This window comes from Acomys minous, assembly GCF_964271855.1.
Source record: "Acomys minous genome assembly, chromosome: 18".
Classification (NCBI taxonomy): domain Eukaryota; kingdom Metazoa; phylum Chordata; class Mammalia; order Rodentia; family Muridae; genus Acomys; species Acomys minous.
Genome location: NC_140501.1, coordinates 27,757,236 through 27,772,483, shown reverse-complemented (window position 1 = coordinate 27,772,483; position 15,248 = coordinate 27,757,236).

Below are 15,248 nucleotides of genomic sequence, written 5' to 3'. Positions count from 1 at the left end.
TTCATGTTAACTGAGTAGATGAGAGCCTTAACTTGAAAAATGGAAAGATTCTCTAAGTGGTTTTGACTTAAAGTTTTTCTGTATATTTTCCAAACCTTCCATACTAACAAAATTCTGTATATTGTACCACTTTATACTTGATATTAGTATTCTTAGACTCTACAGAAAAATAGACAAATTAAATTAATATTATTTTACTTGAAATTAAATCTACAATACTGAAAAAAAAAAACTCCCCGTTTCAATGACAGAACTCAAGAGTAAATAAACCAATTGAAGTTTTGCTGCTATGAAAATGGGGACTGAATGAGAGGCAACAGGCCATGTGGCAAACATGGCTAGAATAAACAGGCTAATTAATTTATAGGAAATAGCCTAAGTTAAGCTTTCATAAATAACTACAAGTCTATATTATTAGGAAGTGGTAAGTTAAGACAGTCCTGTGATAAATGTTGTCCAATGTGGTATCTAGAAATCCAAACATAGGCAGATTCAGGCATAAGGCCAAGCCAAGTGGCTTGGAAAGCAGTTTCCTAGCAACCGTGCAAACCTCGGAGCAGAGAGAATAGGAAAAGCATGAAGAGGAATGGTTCCTCTTAGAGCCCCTGAGGAGCAGCAAGGCCAGCTGTCCCGCACTTGAGTGGGACTTGCAAGCAGCCGGTGAGAATGGGGAACCAGAGCCTCAGTGCACTGTCCTGCAGGTAAGCAGCTGCCCAGGTTGCTGTGGAGCTGGCAGGTCCACTGAAGCTGGAAAGGAGAGCCCACAAAATGACCCATGGAAATGAATGCCTGCTTGAGAACTGCCTGCTGCAGCAGAGGCCCAACAACTTCCCAGACATATGGAGGAGCCATGGGTGCTGATTGGTGCCCACAGGTGAAACAAAGAATTCAGAAGTGAACCCAGAGCTGTAGTGGGTAGGGTTAGCTCCTCTCGTGCCCATGGGTTTTGGAAGGATCCTGATGTTTGAGGTTGTAGTCCTCTTGGTCTGGCTCACTATTCTGAGCTCTGTGTTAGGTGCAGGACTCCCTCTCCCCAGCAGGGCCTCTGGATTCTGCTTACCTCTTTCTGGAGAGTGTCTTTATATGTAGATAGATGTTCCTAACCCCACTTGATAAATGGCCCTTGACACAGTTCTCTGCTAGCTAGCTCTTCCCTCTCTTTGCCTATAGGACCGGATAATTAGGCACTATGTTTTCCTTTCATATGATAGGAGCATGCTGCCAATTGTAATACAAGCATCCTTAAAGTGCCTGGTTTCAACCAATTTTGAACACCTACCTTGGAAATCCTTCCAACCACTCCCTAAGGGCTATATAGCTTTTGTTCTCCTTAATTAAAGTTGAACTAGTTGATGAAGTGGTTCCTGGTGTGTTTGATCTCCGTTAGGCTTACGGCCTTCCAGGCCCTGCATCTCATCTTCTGATACTTTTGTCTCTGTGTCCTAGTGGCCACCAGCCCCCCAGGGAAGAGGAGAACAACACATGGGAATGAGGGTTGGCTCTCAAGGAAGAACAAACATCAGCTGCATCTCAAGAACACACAAGGGCATCTCGTTAGACCCAGCCAACTGGATGGATCCAGCTACCACAGACACTTGCTAGCCTGATGAGACTGCAGACAGATAGAAAGGCAGAAGGAACATTTTTCAGAGCCCTGGGTGGGGAGGGGTTGTTGACTAAGAAGCCCCAGACGTCTGAAAGGGTAATGTATTGTTTGAAAACAGTAAAAGAGAAAAGAAACTGGGTATTAAAAAATCATAAAAGGAAAACAATAGTTTGAAAGTAATAAAGTGAAGTCTCCCAAGGAAGGATATTTGTTTTTCCTGTGTTAAAAGATGAAGAATACAATGGCCAAGGGCACTTAGAACATGTACAGTTTTGTTTCAATTTACATCATAAAAAGTATACATTTAGTGATTACAGTTTTATGTTATCATCTTTCTGAAAAATTGAAATAAAGTAGCCTTAGATAAGAAAAGGACTGAGGAATGAATTACTAGATTAAAGGCCATAGTACAGAAGCTTGAGGATTTTGGATGGCAGCCTATAGAGGCTCTAAATTTGAAGAGATTTAAAGAAGCAATATTGTCTTATTGCATGTTTGTAACTTATATAAATAGATATTAGTAACTGGGTCACACAAAAATCATATAAATCTAAAAGATTGGAGAGATTTGATGTCAGCCATATTAAGATGTGACCTTTAACTCCAATGGCTACCATCGTGGACAACTGATATCTATTCAAATTTTCAATGGAATTTTGCTTTGAGTTCTGAAAAGACTTTATCTGTGGGTACACATTTATTAGTGATACTGGCTATCAGTATGGCCTAATGATGTTTATTATCAGGCCTACAATTATTACTAGGGTGATATTTTCTAACCCACTGGCAACCAATCAAGACACAGATACCTGTTATATTTTCAAATAGCCTTAGTTAAAGTGGAGCAGGGCAGATATTAATCTCCAAAAGTAACTCCCGTATTGGGGCAGGTATACCATACCCATGGGTTAGGTATCCCTAACCCATGCTGCCAGTCTTCTCCTTCCTGCTCTTCTCTTCTGGTATCTACCCTTTTCCAAGATTCTCTCTCTCTTTCAAAGCCCATGAAACTTAGCTATGCCTATCCCATTTATCTTGCCCAGGAGTGATGGCCTTTTATTGATCAAACAGCTTAGGCTCTTAAACAAGGTATAATTTGGGGCACAGAGACAGCAGTCAGTAATTAGTATCAAAATACATAATTTCTGCCTAAATAAAAAATGTCATTTTTAAAAATACTTAGTAAGAAAAATTATGAAAAAAATATAAAAAACCAATAGGTAAGACTTACATACATAATGTCTAATCTAAAGGTAGTTGACAACCTTGAAGAAAATATTATTTATTCTATCTATAAAGTTTTGAACCTAAATCAGTATCTATAAAAGCTCATATCTGTTAACCTAAAAACATCTATCTAGACCTACAAGTATTTTCTTAACTCCTAAGCAACTACACTTAATTGTAAAACTAAACTATCTGGTCTTCAACCACATTGAGATTTCATAAGGAATAGTATTAATTACCTGAGTACACAGGAGTGCAGGTTAGCAGCTTCCCAAATGAAAAGATGACAGAGTTTGCTTCCTGAACAGTCACCCAAAACTCTCTATAACGTGGGAGCATCATCTTCAGCCTTCTGCAGTAGTATGTCTGGCATACATATTTGTGAAGCAAGGACTATTGAGGACTTGCGAAGCCTGTCTTGGCAGAGTTTGGCCATCACCTCTGCCTGCATCTAAGCTTCCCCATTTTTAGGCAGAAATCTGTATGTGACAGAAAATAAAGATATTCGTGCACAATGGCTGGTTTGCCATATTTGAAGTGATTTCCACAAGGAGGTTCTTTGATGCTCATCATCTTCTATGAGGTAGGCTGGGTGCTGACAGGCGTTAACTGTCTTATTGTCAAAAATCTTTAAATTAGGAAAAACATCTTTAAATTTCATATTCTGTAGGTCTCTGAGGTTTTTGACGAGCTTCTGTATTATACCTTATCTGTCTATAGAATCATATCTATCTGTTAAATTTAGGGTGTATATTCCTGTGATAAAAGTAGACTAATATTTGACATTACCATGAGCTGAACAACTAACAATTAACTTGTATCATGTAATTATCCTAAACAACCTATAACAACACTTTCAAAGTATTGCAAGTAAACTTTATATTATAATTGAGTTGTATGGGTACAATATCTCATATTAGAGTAGAAATATATAATGTGTGCGAAGAGTAATCTTAAATTTCAATTCTATACCAATGCATCAAAATTAAACTTATTTTGCATCAATATGCAAAAGTCTATACCAAATTAATTTAAAATAACCTTATTTGTAAGTAACAATTCAGACTTTAAATTGAGGAGTAGATTCAATAATCTACTTTTGGTCCTATCATCCCTATAAATTTCTATATTCCACCTTCTTTCTTATTAACCCCTGTCTCCATATCTAAGAATGAGTTCAACCTCATTTTCTTTCTGAATAAGACTAATTGTCAAGTAGAGTACAATCTTTTTAGACATAATGTCATAAAACATATTACAAATATATCTCAGTCCTAATGTCAAGCAATTGTCAAAATATCTAGCCATACTTTGTTTTGTCTTGTTTTTAATTTTTAATTTGTTTACATTACATCCTCATTGTAAGCCCCTCTTTTGTCACCTCCTGATCCCACCCTCCTTCCCACATACCCTTTCCCTTCCTCCTCTATTTCTTAGAAAGGTGAGACCTCTTCCTGTAGCATCTAACCTCAGCATATCAGGTCTCATCTCAACTGCTTGAATCCACTTTCTCTATGGCCTGACCTTCAGGGGTAATTGATCAATTTCTAGAGTTCAGGGTCCATGTCACAAGTAGTTCATACTCCTTTTATTATGGTATCCAGAAGGAGACTTTGACACCAACCTACTACATATGAGCAGAGGGTCTAGGTCCACATCATGCACAGTCTTTGGTTGTTGGTGTATTGTTCTCTGAAACATTCCTCTCCTTAGGCATGGTTTGTTGGCTTCATTTTCTCTGACCCCTCTGGGTCCCTCTATTCACCAACTTTTCCATAAGACTCCCTGAATTCCACCCCAAAATTTGATTGTGTGTCTCAGCTTCTCCTTGGATCTCCTGTTGAATGGACCGCTATGGTAGGCTTCCTTCCTGTTCCTTTTCTTCAAATGCTTCTGAGGTCTATTCTATTTCCCTTATGAGTGAGAATTAAGCATTCTTCCTAATGTCCTCCTTGTTATTTAGTTTCCTTAGGTCTCTGTATTACAGTGTGGTTATCCTATTTTATGTGGCCAATATCCACTTATAAATGAATATATACCATGCTTGTCTTTCTGGGTCTGTGTTACCTCACTCAGCATGATCTTTTCTAGTTCCATCCATTTGCCTGCAAATGTCAAGATTTCCTTGTTTTTAATAGATAAGTAGTATTCCATTGTGTAAGTGTACCACTGTTTCTTTATCCATTCATTGGTTGAAGGAAATCTAGGTTGTTTCCAGATTCTGGCTATTATGAATAAATCTGCTAGGAACATAGTTGAACAAATGTCCTTGTTATATGGTGGAACATCTTCTGGGTATAGGTCCAGGAGTGGTATGGCTGGTTCTTGCAGTAGAACTATTCCCAGTTTTCTGAGAAAGCACCAGACTTATTTCCAAAATGGTTGTACAAATTTGCACTCCCACCAGCAATGAAGGAGTGTTCTCTTTCTCCGTTTCATTGCCAGCACGTACTGTCACTTGAGTTTTTGATCTTAGCATCCTGATAGGTTTAAAATGGAATCTCAGAGTCATTTTATTTGCAGTCTCCAGATGGCTAAGGACACTGAGCATTTCATATCAGTCTTTCACTTTGTTTCACCTTGTTTTGTTTAGAGTTACACCAAGATACTTTATGTTTTTTTGTGTGTGTGGCTATTGTGAAGGGTATTGTTTCCCTAGTTTCTTTCTCAGCTGTATTTTGTATAAAGGAAGGCTACTGATGTTTTTAAATTGACTTTGTATTCAGCCACTTTGCTGAAGGTCTTTGTCATCTGTAGGAGTTCCTTGGTAGAATTCTTGGGGTCACTACCATATCATCTGTGAATAGTAAGACTTTGACTTCTTCCTTTCCAATTTGTATCCCCTTTATCTCCTTTATTTGTCTTATTGCTCTAACTAGAAATTAAAGTATTATATTGAAGGGAAGTATATGAACAGATTGGACAGCCTTGTCATGTCCCTGATTTCAGTGGAATTGATTTTTAAAAATATTTTAAGTATGTCAATAAATAACAAAGAAATATTCTATACAGTAGATGGCACTAAGAATTAGGAAAAAGGTGTATTTATCCAGAACTGTAGACTTTAAGTCCCCTAAATAATAGGAGAAGATGAAAACTCTGTGTGTGTGTGTATTTGTCTCTGTGTATGTGTTTGTGTATATATTCATGAATATTCATATATATATTCATTCATTCATATATATTCATATATATTTGCATATATATGAATAAACACATCTATATATTGTAAATTTTATGTATGCTTGCAGTTAAACCATATGTAGAAAGCATGTTGAAAGACCATCTTCTTTGTGGAAAATGTAAACAGTGACTACCCCTCCCCTAAGAAACTAAAACCAGCTTCCACTTCAACCAACCACAGTTCACTATGGGAAACCAATGAATTAACTAGACTTAGAGAGAAGCAGGTCAGAGGTTATGTGAAGAAGCATGGGAAACCTTAAAGTAGCCTCACTATAAAGTCTATATCAAGCATGGATGATGTCTCCACTATGGTGACCCAGATGTAGCCAGGTCCTGGTGCACTTTCCTGGCTATATGCTATATTTCCTCCCTACATATTGATGTAACTATAGTTAGGCCCATAGACCAAATGCAATTAGGTAATAAGTGTATACAGCAGGTTGTCAAGGATAGTTGGAAACTTAGGTGAATCTTCTGTGACCCACCTGTCCACCTCTTTCTATAGGATCTACTGTCAACAAGCACATCTGTGATGATCTTTTACAAAGAGAACAAGAAAATCCCTTGAAGATATCAACAGTTTGGCATTGGAAGTGTTTTTATACAACACAGAGGGAGATGGGGAGAGAAAGAAAAGGAAAGGAATAGAGAAGGAGGCAGAGAGAAAGAATGGGGGTAGTAGCTGGGTGTGGTGGCGCACGCCTTTAATCCCAGCACTCAGGAGGCAGAGGTAGGTGGATTGCTGTGAGTTCGAGGCCAGCCTGGTTTACAAAGTGAGTCCAGGATGGCCAAGGTTACACAGAGAGACCCTGTCTCAAAAAACCAAAACCAAAAAACAAAAAACAAAACAAAACAAAAAAAAGAATGGGGGTAGTAAGTGGGAGGAAAATCAGCCATGTGCCAATAAGGAATTGAAGACTACAAAGATTAGAGAAACTGCAAAGGTGCACTAAAGCAAGGAACAAGGGCATCCTTGGCAAAGTTGTAAATGAGTAAACATGAAAAGGCTTGTTGCATGAAAAATTTATGAAACAAATTAAGCTATTTGCAATTCATTTTGATATTCAGGAAGAACTTTGGGACTGATTTTATCACAGCAGAGAAATAAGATCAGGTTCATGTATTTGAAAGATTGGTATGTGTGTGTGGGGGGGGGAAGGGCAGAGGATCTGTGGTTCCAATTATCCTAGAACATACAGTGTAGCTTAGGCTGTCCTGAAACTTCCAAATCTCCTGCCTCAGTCTTTTGAGTACTTGGATTATAGATTTTGTGTGCTACTCTTCTCAATGGAAGATATTTTCTATGTTGACTATTTTTAAGGAATATAAATGAAAACAAATGACCTATGACTGAACATGATGTAGATATTAGCTCATCAGTATATGTCATCCAAGGCAATTTTCACAGCAGGCATAGAAGAAGTTGTTAGGACTAAGACACATTAAGGAAGTAGGAAAAACAGCAGCATTTTGTTGAATGTGTAATTTCTGGTTTGGTCAAATACAAGGACACACTGAAACAACTGCAAGTAGACCTTTGACCAGGGAGCTCAGCAAGCAGCCAAGGGAGTTGAAAAGAGAAAGAGAATGGCAAGGATGAAACAAAAATCCTATAGCACGTTGTAGGCCAAGCTTGTCTACCTATACTGGGACTTATCCTTAGAAGAATAACTTAATTTGAAATGATGTAGTGTGTGTGTATGTGTGTGTGTGTGCGTGCACATTCATGTGTGTATGTTGTATCAATGTTGATGTCTATAAAACACTGAGATTGCATTTCAAAAGCATCCTTCTGGATGGCTTCTCTGTGTAAAACATCTCAATGGACATCACATATAAAAAAAGAATTATGGATGATTCTTCTTAATTCTGCTGATTAAGAAGGAATCTGTTTTTTAAATTATTTTTTGCTCTGTTGGTGTCTGATCTGAAGCCTTGTGCATACTAAACTGACCCTGTAACATTGAGTTACATACCTACATAAAAAAAGAAGTTCATAGCCAATGTGAGATTGACCAGAGTTCACATTAATAATGGTAATTGTAGGTAACTTTGAGTTAAACAAGTTGTAGACTTCCACAAATCGATATTTGATGGTGCTTCTGGGTTTTGAGCTCTGTCTTTACTCATATAAAAGTAAGTTGTCAAGATTTTGAAGATTACACCTTTGCTTTTAATTTAGGAAAACAATGAAATTTATACACTAGAGAATATAAAGACCAAAAAGGAGAAATCAGTGAGATATAGAGAAAAATGTGGGGAGATATGTTACAGGAGAAAAGAATGAAATTGCCTCATTCAGATTAATTTTTGAACATTATATTCCCTGATGTAAATTGGGAGGGAGGGAAGAATGGGAGGATACAAAGGATGGGATAACCATTGAGATGTAACAAGAATAAATTAATAAAGGAGGAAAAAAAGTTAAAATAAAAAAAAGAAAATCAAACAATCAACTATGTACAACAGGGTCTTCTCTGAACTCTCTGTAATCTAGGAGGATCTTAAGAGGCAATAAGAAAGGTCTCTAAATGAGATATGACCTATTATGTCCTCCACTGTCTGCTTCAGAGAAAAGCTGAAAGCTGGTAACACTTTGCTTAGATACCCTCTTTTTTATTTTGTCTGTGAAACAGAAGGTGTTCAGACCTTTCCAACACATTAGATTGTACTTCCTAAGCAATATTCAAGGTTAGGATATAAGCTTAGTTTCTGGCAACCAGCACTACAGCAGGGTTCTGGAACTGTGGACGGATGTGTGGCATTAGAGAAAGTTAGGACACTGACTACCAGTTGACAATCAAGGATGTGGCCCCAATACCTTGATCTATTTTTATTAATACAATCATAACATCAATATTATGAAAGCCCCAAAGTTTTCCTTCCTCCTCTTGCTAGGTTAATTACACCCCCCAACTGTATATTACACTACAAAGCCCAATATCAGAAAGCCCAATTACACAGACACGTCCTTTGGATATAGGCATATACCCAGGTGGCAGCAAAAGCAGTTTCATAGTTGTGCAAGGTGTTTGCACATTAACTGTTGTGAATATAAGTCGAGTTATCAAATAGCACTCCTTTGTCATAATACTTTTGAAACTACAGACAGAGATGTGCTCAATTTACCAGGCAACCTTTCCTGATATGCACACAGCAATTCATGATAGGATCTTTCCACAAACCACTTTTTAAGTCCCTGTTGATAGAAACAGCTTCCCTGTTTTTCAAGTCTCTGTTGACCAGACACAGCTTCCCCAGAAGAGTTGGGCAAACAGGACCCTCTGTTTTCCACACTGCCACAGGCTTACTAAGGGTGACTTATAGGGACATGGTTACATGTCCCAGAAAACCCCGAATTAACGGTCACATCTGGAGTATCAGAAGAGGTAGAGAATGCAGAGGAGGGCTTTAGCCTCAAAAGAGTGAGAAAAACATGGACAGGCCTTTCATCCTGCGTGAGCCCGGCCTTGTCCATGACCGACAGAGTGGAACTATTGTCTCTATGAGTATAAACAGCATTTCAAAAACAGGCATAAGCATAAAAGCCACAAACTGCACCACAGGTCCTTGCCGAGTGGGAGGGGCTTTCCACGGGCCTGGCTTCATGGATCCCCATCAGTGAAACATTCATATTCTGTGCCCTGCAGATGCTGGAAGGCCACTGTCACTTGGTAAGGGAAGCAAATTGTTTGTATGCGAAAAAGAATGGCTGCTATTCAGGGGAATTCCAAAGCAAACGAACCCTTCAAATGCGGCTGCTTGCCACAACTCTGTGCAGCAATTGTAAACTGCGCTTTTCAGAGTCTGAAGATGTAGAATGTCTGGACAAATTCATCTTTCTTTAGATACAAAGGGGTACAAAGGTCTTGAAAATACACACTAGAATAGTTCTCCTTATTAGCTGTAAGAAAGATGCTCTGATTAAAGTAAAATTTGAGATAGATTTGCCTTTTAAGACAGTGTATGATCCCGTTAGACCAAAGGTGCCTGAACTTGGAAAAGCAATTTGCAGTATAATGGTGTGCAGGAGTTCAAACAATGCCACCACCTGAAGAGAGGCAGTAAGAAATGTATTGTTTTGAAAGTCTTTTTGAATAAACAAAAGGAAAACCTTTGCAGTTCACCCTTTCCTTATTTCATTTTTCCCCGTTTCTATGATAGCAAATAATGCCAATTATGTCTGCTGTGTTTCTTAATATGCCAAAGGTCTAGTTATTTTTCTGTACAGTGTTCTTTTAAAGGAACTGGGTTCTCCAGGAATTGAACTGAGACCATTACCACAAAAGCAGGATGAATAATACAGTTAGGTTCCTGCTCTAAGCAAAAATTTATACTACACTCTTGCAAAATTTTAAAATAAAGTTTTACAGAATTTTGTCTACATTAAGGGAAGTGAGAGCATAATGACAGTTTCCCTGGTGATATTTAAAAATCCAAGATGACCATTTTACACTTTTCTTAAGTGGTTTTGATAAGGAAAATCCGTTGCAAAGTGACCTTTTGCATTTGTTATTGCGTTAATGATCCCCTGCTGTGTTCTACGCAGTGTGCTAGACCTTGGTAAGATGAAAGATACTCAGTGTCTCTCGTGGAGCTAATAGGGTAACAGGGATGAGAAAACTCTGAAGCTTTAATAGTAAATTCACTTGTATCCATTGCTGTGGTGTGAATATACAATGTCCCCCAAAAAGCTCTGTGTTTGAGTAGTTGGTTCCTGCCTGGTTATATTGGCTTTGGGAGATACTGGGACCTTTAAAAGATAGGGTCTTTCTGGAAGAAGTAGGTAACGCGTAGGTAACCCTGAGTATTTATAGCCTAGCCTTGCATTCAATATCTCTGTGCTTTCTAACTACAGGAATCTTTTGAACAACTGCCTCAGATGCACAGGCCTTGGTGGAACTACACACTTTGAAACTGTAACCTGAAATAAGACCTTCATCTACTAAATTTCTTTGTTATAGGTAACTATTGAGGGCCATAAGGAAAGTAACCAATGCCCATTAATCCAAAGCTTGACTCCTCCCCTAAGTTATAAATAATGATGATAGCTTAAAGGAGAAGTAAAGTTTAGCTCTGAATCAACAAAAGAAACAGCAACAACAAAAATAAATCTCCATGCAGAAACCCTACTATTTAGATATAAGTAACTTGCAGATTCTTAATATACTGAAACCCTCAGAGTTACAGTCGGCCTCAGGGACCAAGGGACAACCAACACCAAGACAACCAAAGATGACCTAACTTGGTGCAGTTGATTCCTAGAACTGGCACTGTGACTAGACAAATCTGTGTTCTTTCCTGTTTTTCTTGGCATGCTTACTGATCTATTTTTTTTATACCTTTGTCTTTTTAACTTATGTTGTCAGCAATATTAGAAGCTAGTATTTCATAAATAATGTTTCATCTTAGCACATGTTTCTATCTGAAAATACTACAAACTTCCATTGTACTGCTTCTTAAAGATCTCTCCTTGATTTAGTTTCCATCATGTGACACAGTGCAGAAATGCTATTGTTTCATGACTACTTTTCTCCTTAGACCATGCTTTTGATTTCATAGTTGGAACAAGTGAGAATCTGAGCTGCTGTGACATAAAACTATCTTGAAATGTAACGGAATCCAAAGAATTCATGATCCAGAGGCTGGCTTTGTAAACAGTTACCACCTGTTTGCCTTCATTTTACCTCCAGTGAGTTTGGCAAACCAAGTGTTATTACCCAATTCCAGATACTTGTCATAGGATCAGCCATGTTTATTTTAGGAAAAAGGAAGGGGAATGGTTGGCTTGTCACAAAGACTATTTTGGTGTTAAGTTTAGGCAGGACTGGTGTGCATAGATGAGCACTTCCTCCTGGAGGAGGCCTTTGTGTACAATGTGATCCCAGCAAGGTAAGTAAGTCTGATCCTAATCCTCTCATCAGGAGGTGTTTTCCATTTTTACAAATATCAAGAATGAAGATCAATATTTCCTCGGGCTATTCATTTAACTGACTAATTCCTCATCTACAGTCTCTGACATATTACACAATGGACAGGCTCAAGGAACAGCTTCCCAGAAACCCAGGCCTGCATGGCTAAACTGTAATGAAAGGAAACATTTTACCTAATTATACTGCAAGACAAAGCTCAGGTGAGGCTAAGTAGGAAATTGAGAGGACATCTGGTCTCAGTGCTTAGCATTTCAAGGAGAGAGGGCAAACTGATCAAATCCTCTGACCAAGCCAATTGTTGATGAATACAGTCAATGGCAATGTTGTACGACTGAACTTGCTCTTACATTTCCAAGAAAATTTACATCTAAAGAATAACTCATTTAATACATAAGTATGTATAATTAATTGATATATATATATATATAAAACAAACACTAATATAAATTGAATTACTTCTGTTTACATAAACAGTGTTAGTGAATTTCAAAGAGAAAACCTTTACAATTCTGACTGAAAAACACAAAAACATTATCTGAAACTCAGTAAATATATACAGCAAATAAAATCACACAGATTTGTAACAGTAAAATTTGAAATGTTTCATAGTACACAGGCTATAAACATAATTAATATAATGATAACTATCATTTCTATTCAATGACAGTAAGCCTCTGTTCAAGAATAAACATATCCATGGCCAATATTGTTGTATTACAAAATGTTACTTATTTCTTCTTCTTGAGATTATAATTTAATTAGATTTCTTGCTTCCTCTTCTTCCTCCAAACCCTCACCTGTATCCTTCCCTGCTCTATTTCAAAATCATACCTTTTATTTCACTAATTATTACTTCATAAATATAATTTTAAAAGTCCTAGTTATCTTTTTTCAAATAAGACAACATTTTCTGGGCTAAAATAAAATATAAATTGAACACTATAATTAGTAGATTAAATGGTTATAGAGATAATACATTCTTAGATTTAAATATTAATTATATTTGATTAGTTTATTTCAACTTTTAATTGAAATTAAACACATAGTTATACATATTTTGGAGCAAAAAGTGACACCATGACACATATCTATAATATACAAGCAATTCAAAATCATGGGCATGCTATATAGATTTCTGTTATGATAATTTACACATTGCTTTAACAGAATACATGAGAGAAACAGCCTAAGTATGAAGAGGAAGATTTGAATTTGGGCTAATGTTTAATGATTCCTGTTTGTCATGGTGGGGAGGATATAGGGGCTAAAATAACCTGGGCCCTGACAGTGAGAGTTTGTTTTAATTACTTGTTATATATTATTAACCAGGAAACAAGGGGCCTGGGGCAGAATTGGGGGCTCTACTATGACCCTGAGTACCATTCTAATCAGGTATTAAATTCTCCTAAAAGTGTCTTTCATTTCCCTGAGTCAATTATCTTGGAGGTTTACTGCCTCTGTCTGCTTACCTAGGTCTAGTCCTGAAAGCTTCTAGCCTCAGCACATTCTCATCAATTTCTAGAAACCTTTCAGCCGCTGAGACTTAATGCTGGATACGCTTATGCTTTCTAGCTCTTTCTGAACTTTGGCTAGCTGATTCAACTCAACATTTCTGGTTCAAACTCCTCTCCAAGCTGACACATTAATTCTAGCTTCTCTCTTGGCCTCTGACCGAATTGCTTTGCTTGGCTTCAAACTAACTCTAGGAACTGTTCTAACCTTCTGTCTCCACCTCTGTCTAGCTTGGTCTCTCTTCAACCTGTTTCTGTAGAAACTCTTCAATCAAAATTGCTCCCCTACCCCCTCTCTCTTTCTGTGTATATGTGTCCCCCCATCTCTGTCTCTGTCTCTCTGTCTCTGTCTCTGTCTCTCTGTCTCTGTCTCTGTCTCTCTATCTCTGTCTTTGTCTCTCTCTGTATGTGTGTGTGTGTGTGTGTGTGTGTGTGTGTGTGTGTGTGTGTGTCACTCATGCACTGCTATCTTTGTTGTTGTTGTTATTGTTTTGAATTTTTTAAATTTTTTAATAACACATTTTTATTGAAAAATAAAATAATTCATATTACATCTCATTTTCTATCCCATCCCATGCATCCTCCCCTTCCTCCCTCCCTCCCACTTTCACCCCAATCCCCCTTCCTTATGACCATGGCTGAGGGAGACCTCCTCCCCCTGAATATGGTGCTAGGGTATCAAATCTCTTCTTGGTAGTCCGCTATCCTTCCTCTGAGTGCCATTGGGCCTCCCCAACAAAGGGACATGGCCAAATATGGGGCACCAGAGATCCTGTGAGAGTCAGTCCTCAGTCTCCACTTAACTGTGGAGAATGTTCTGTCCCTTGGCTAGATCTGGGTAGGGGTTTGATGATGACTGTACGTTTTGTCCTTGGTTGGTGCCTTAGATCAAGCAGAACCCCTGGGCTCAGATTCACCCATCATAATGTTCCTCATGTAGGTTTCTAGGACCCTCTGGATCCATCTACTTCCCTATCCCCTATATTTTTCTCGCCTAGAGTCTCAATAGGATGTCCTCACCTCTATCCCACTTTCCTGGTAGGTGCAGACTTTCATGGGACCTGTCCCTTGTGCTAGTGTCCAGTTATAAGGGAGTATATACCATTTGAGTTTTTCTGCTTCTGGGTTAGCTCAATCATTATGATCATTTCTAGTTCAATCCATTTGTCCACAAATGTTGGGAATTCCTTGTTTTTAATAGATGAATAGTATTCCATAGTGTAAATGTAGCACAGTTTCTTTATCCATTCTTCTACTGAGGGACACTTAGGCTATTTCCATGTTCTGGCGATTATGAATAAGGCTGCTATGAACATGGCTGAGCAAATTTTTTTGTTGTGTGCTGGAGCATCTTCTGGGTATATTCCTAGGAGTGGAATAGCTGGGTCTTGAGGAAGCCCTATTCCCAGTTTTCTGAGATAGCACCAGATAGATTTCCAAAGTGGCTGTACTAGTTTGCATTCCCACCAGCAATGAAGGAGTGTTCCTCTCTCTCCACATCCTAGCCAGCATGTCTTGTCACTTGAATGTTTGATTTTAGCCATTCTGATGGGTGTAAGATGAAATCTCAGAGTTGTTTTGATTTGCATTTCTCTGATGACTAGAGATTTTGAGCATTTCTTTAAGTGTGTCTCAGCCATTTGATATTCCTCTGTTGAGAATTCTCTGTTTAATTCTGAGCCCCATTTCTCAATTGGGTTATTTGGTTTGGTGGCATTTAATTTCTTGAGTTCTTTATAAAGTTTGGATATTAGACCTTTGTCAGATGTAAAGTTGGTAAAGATT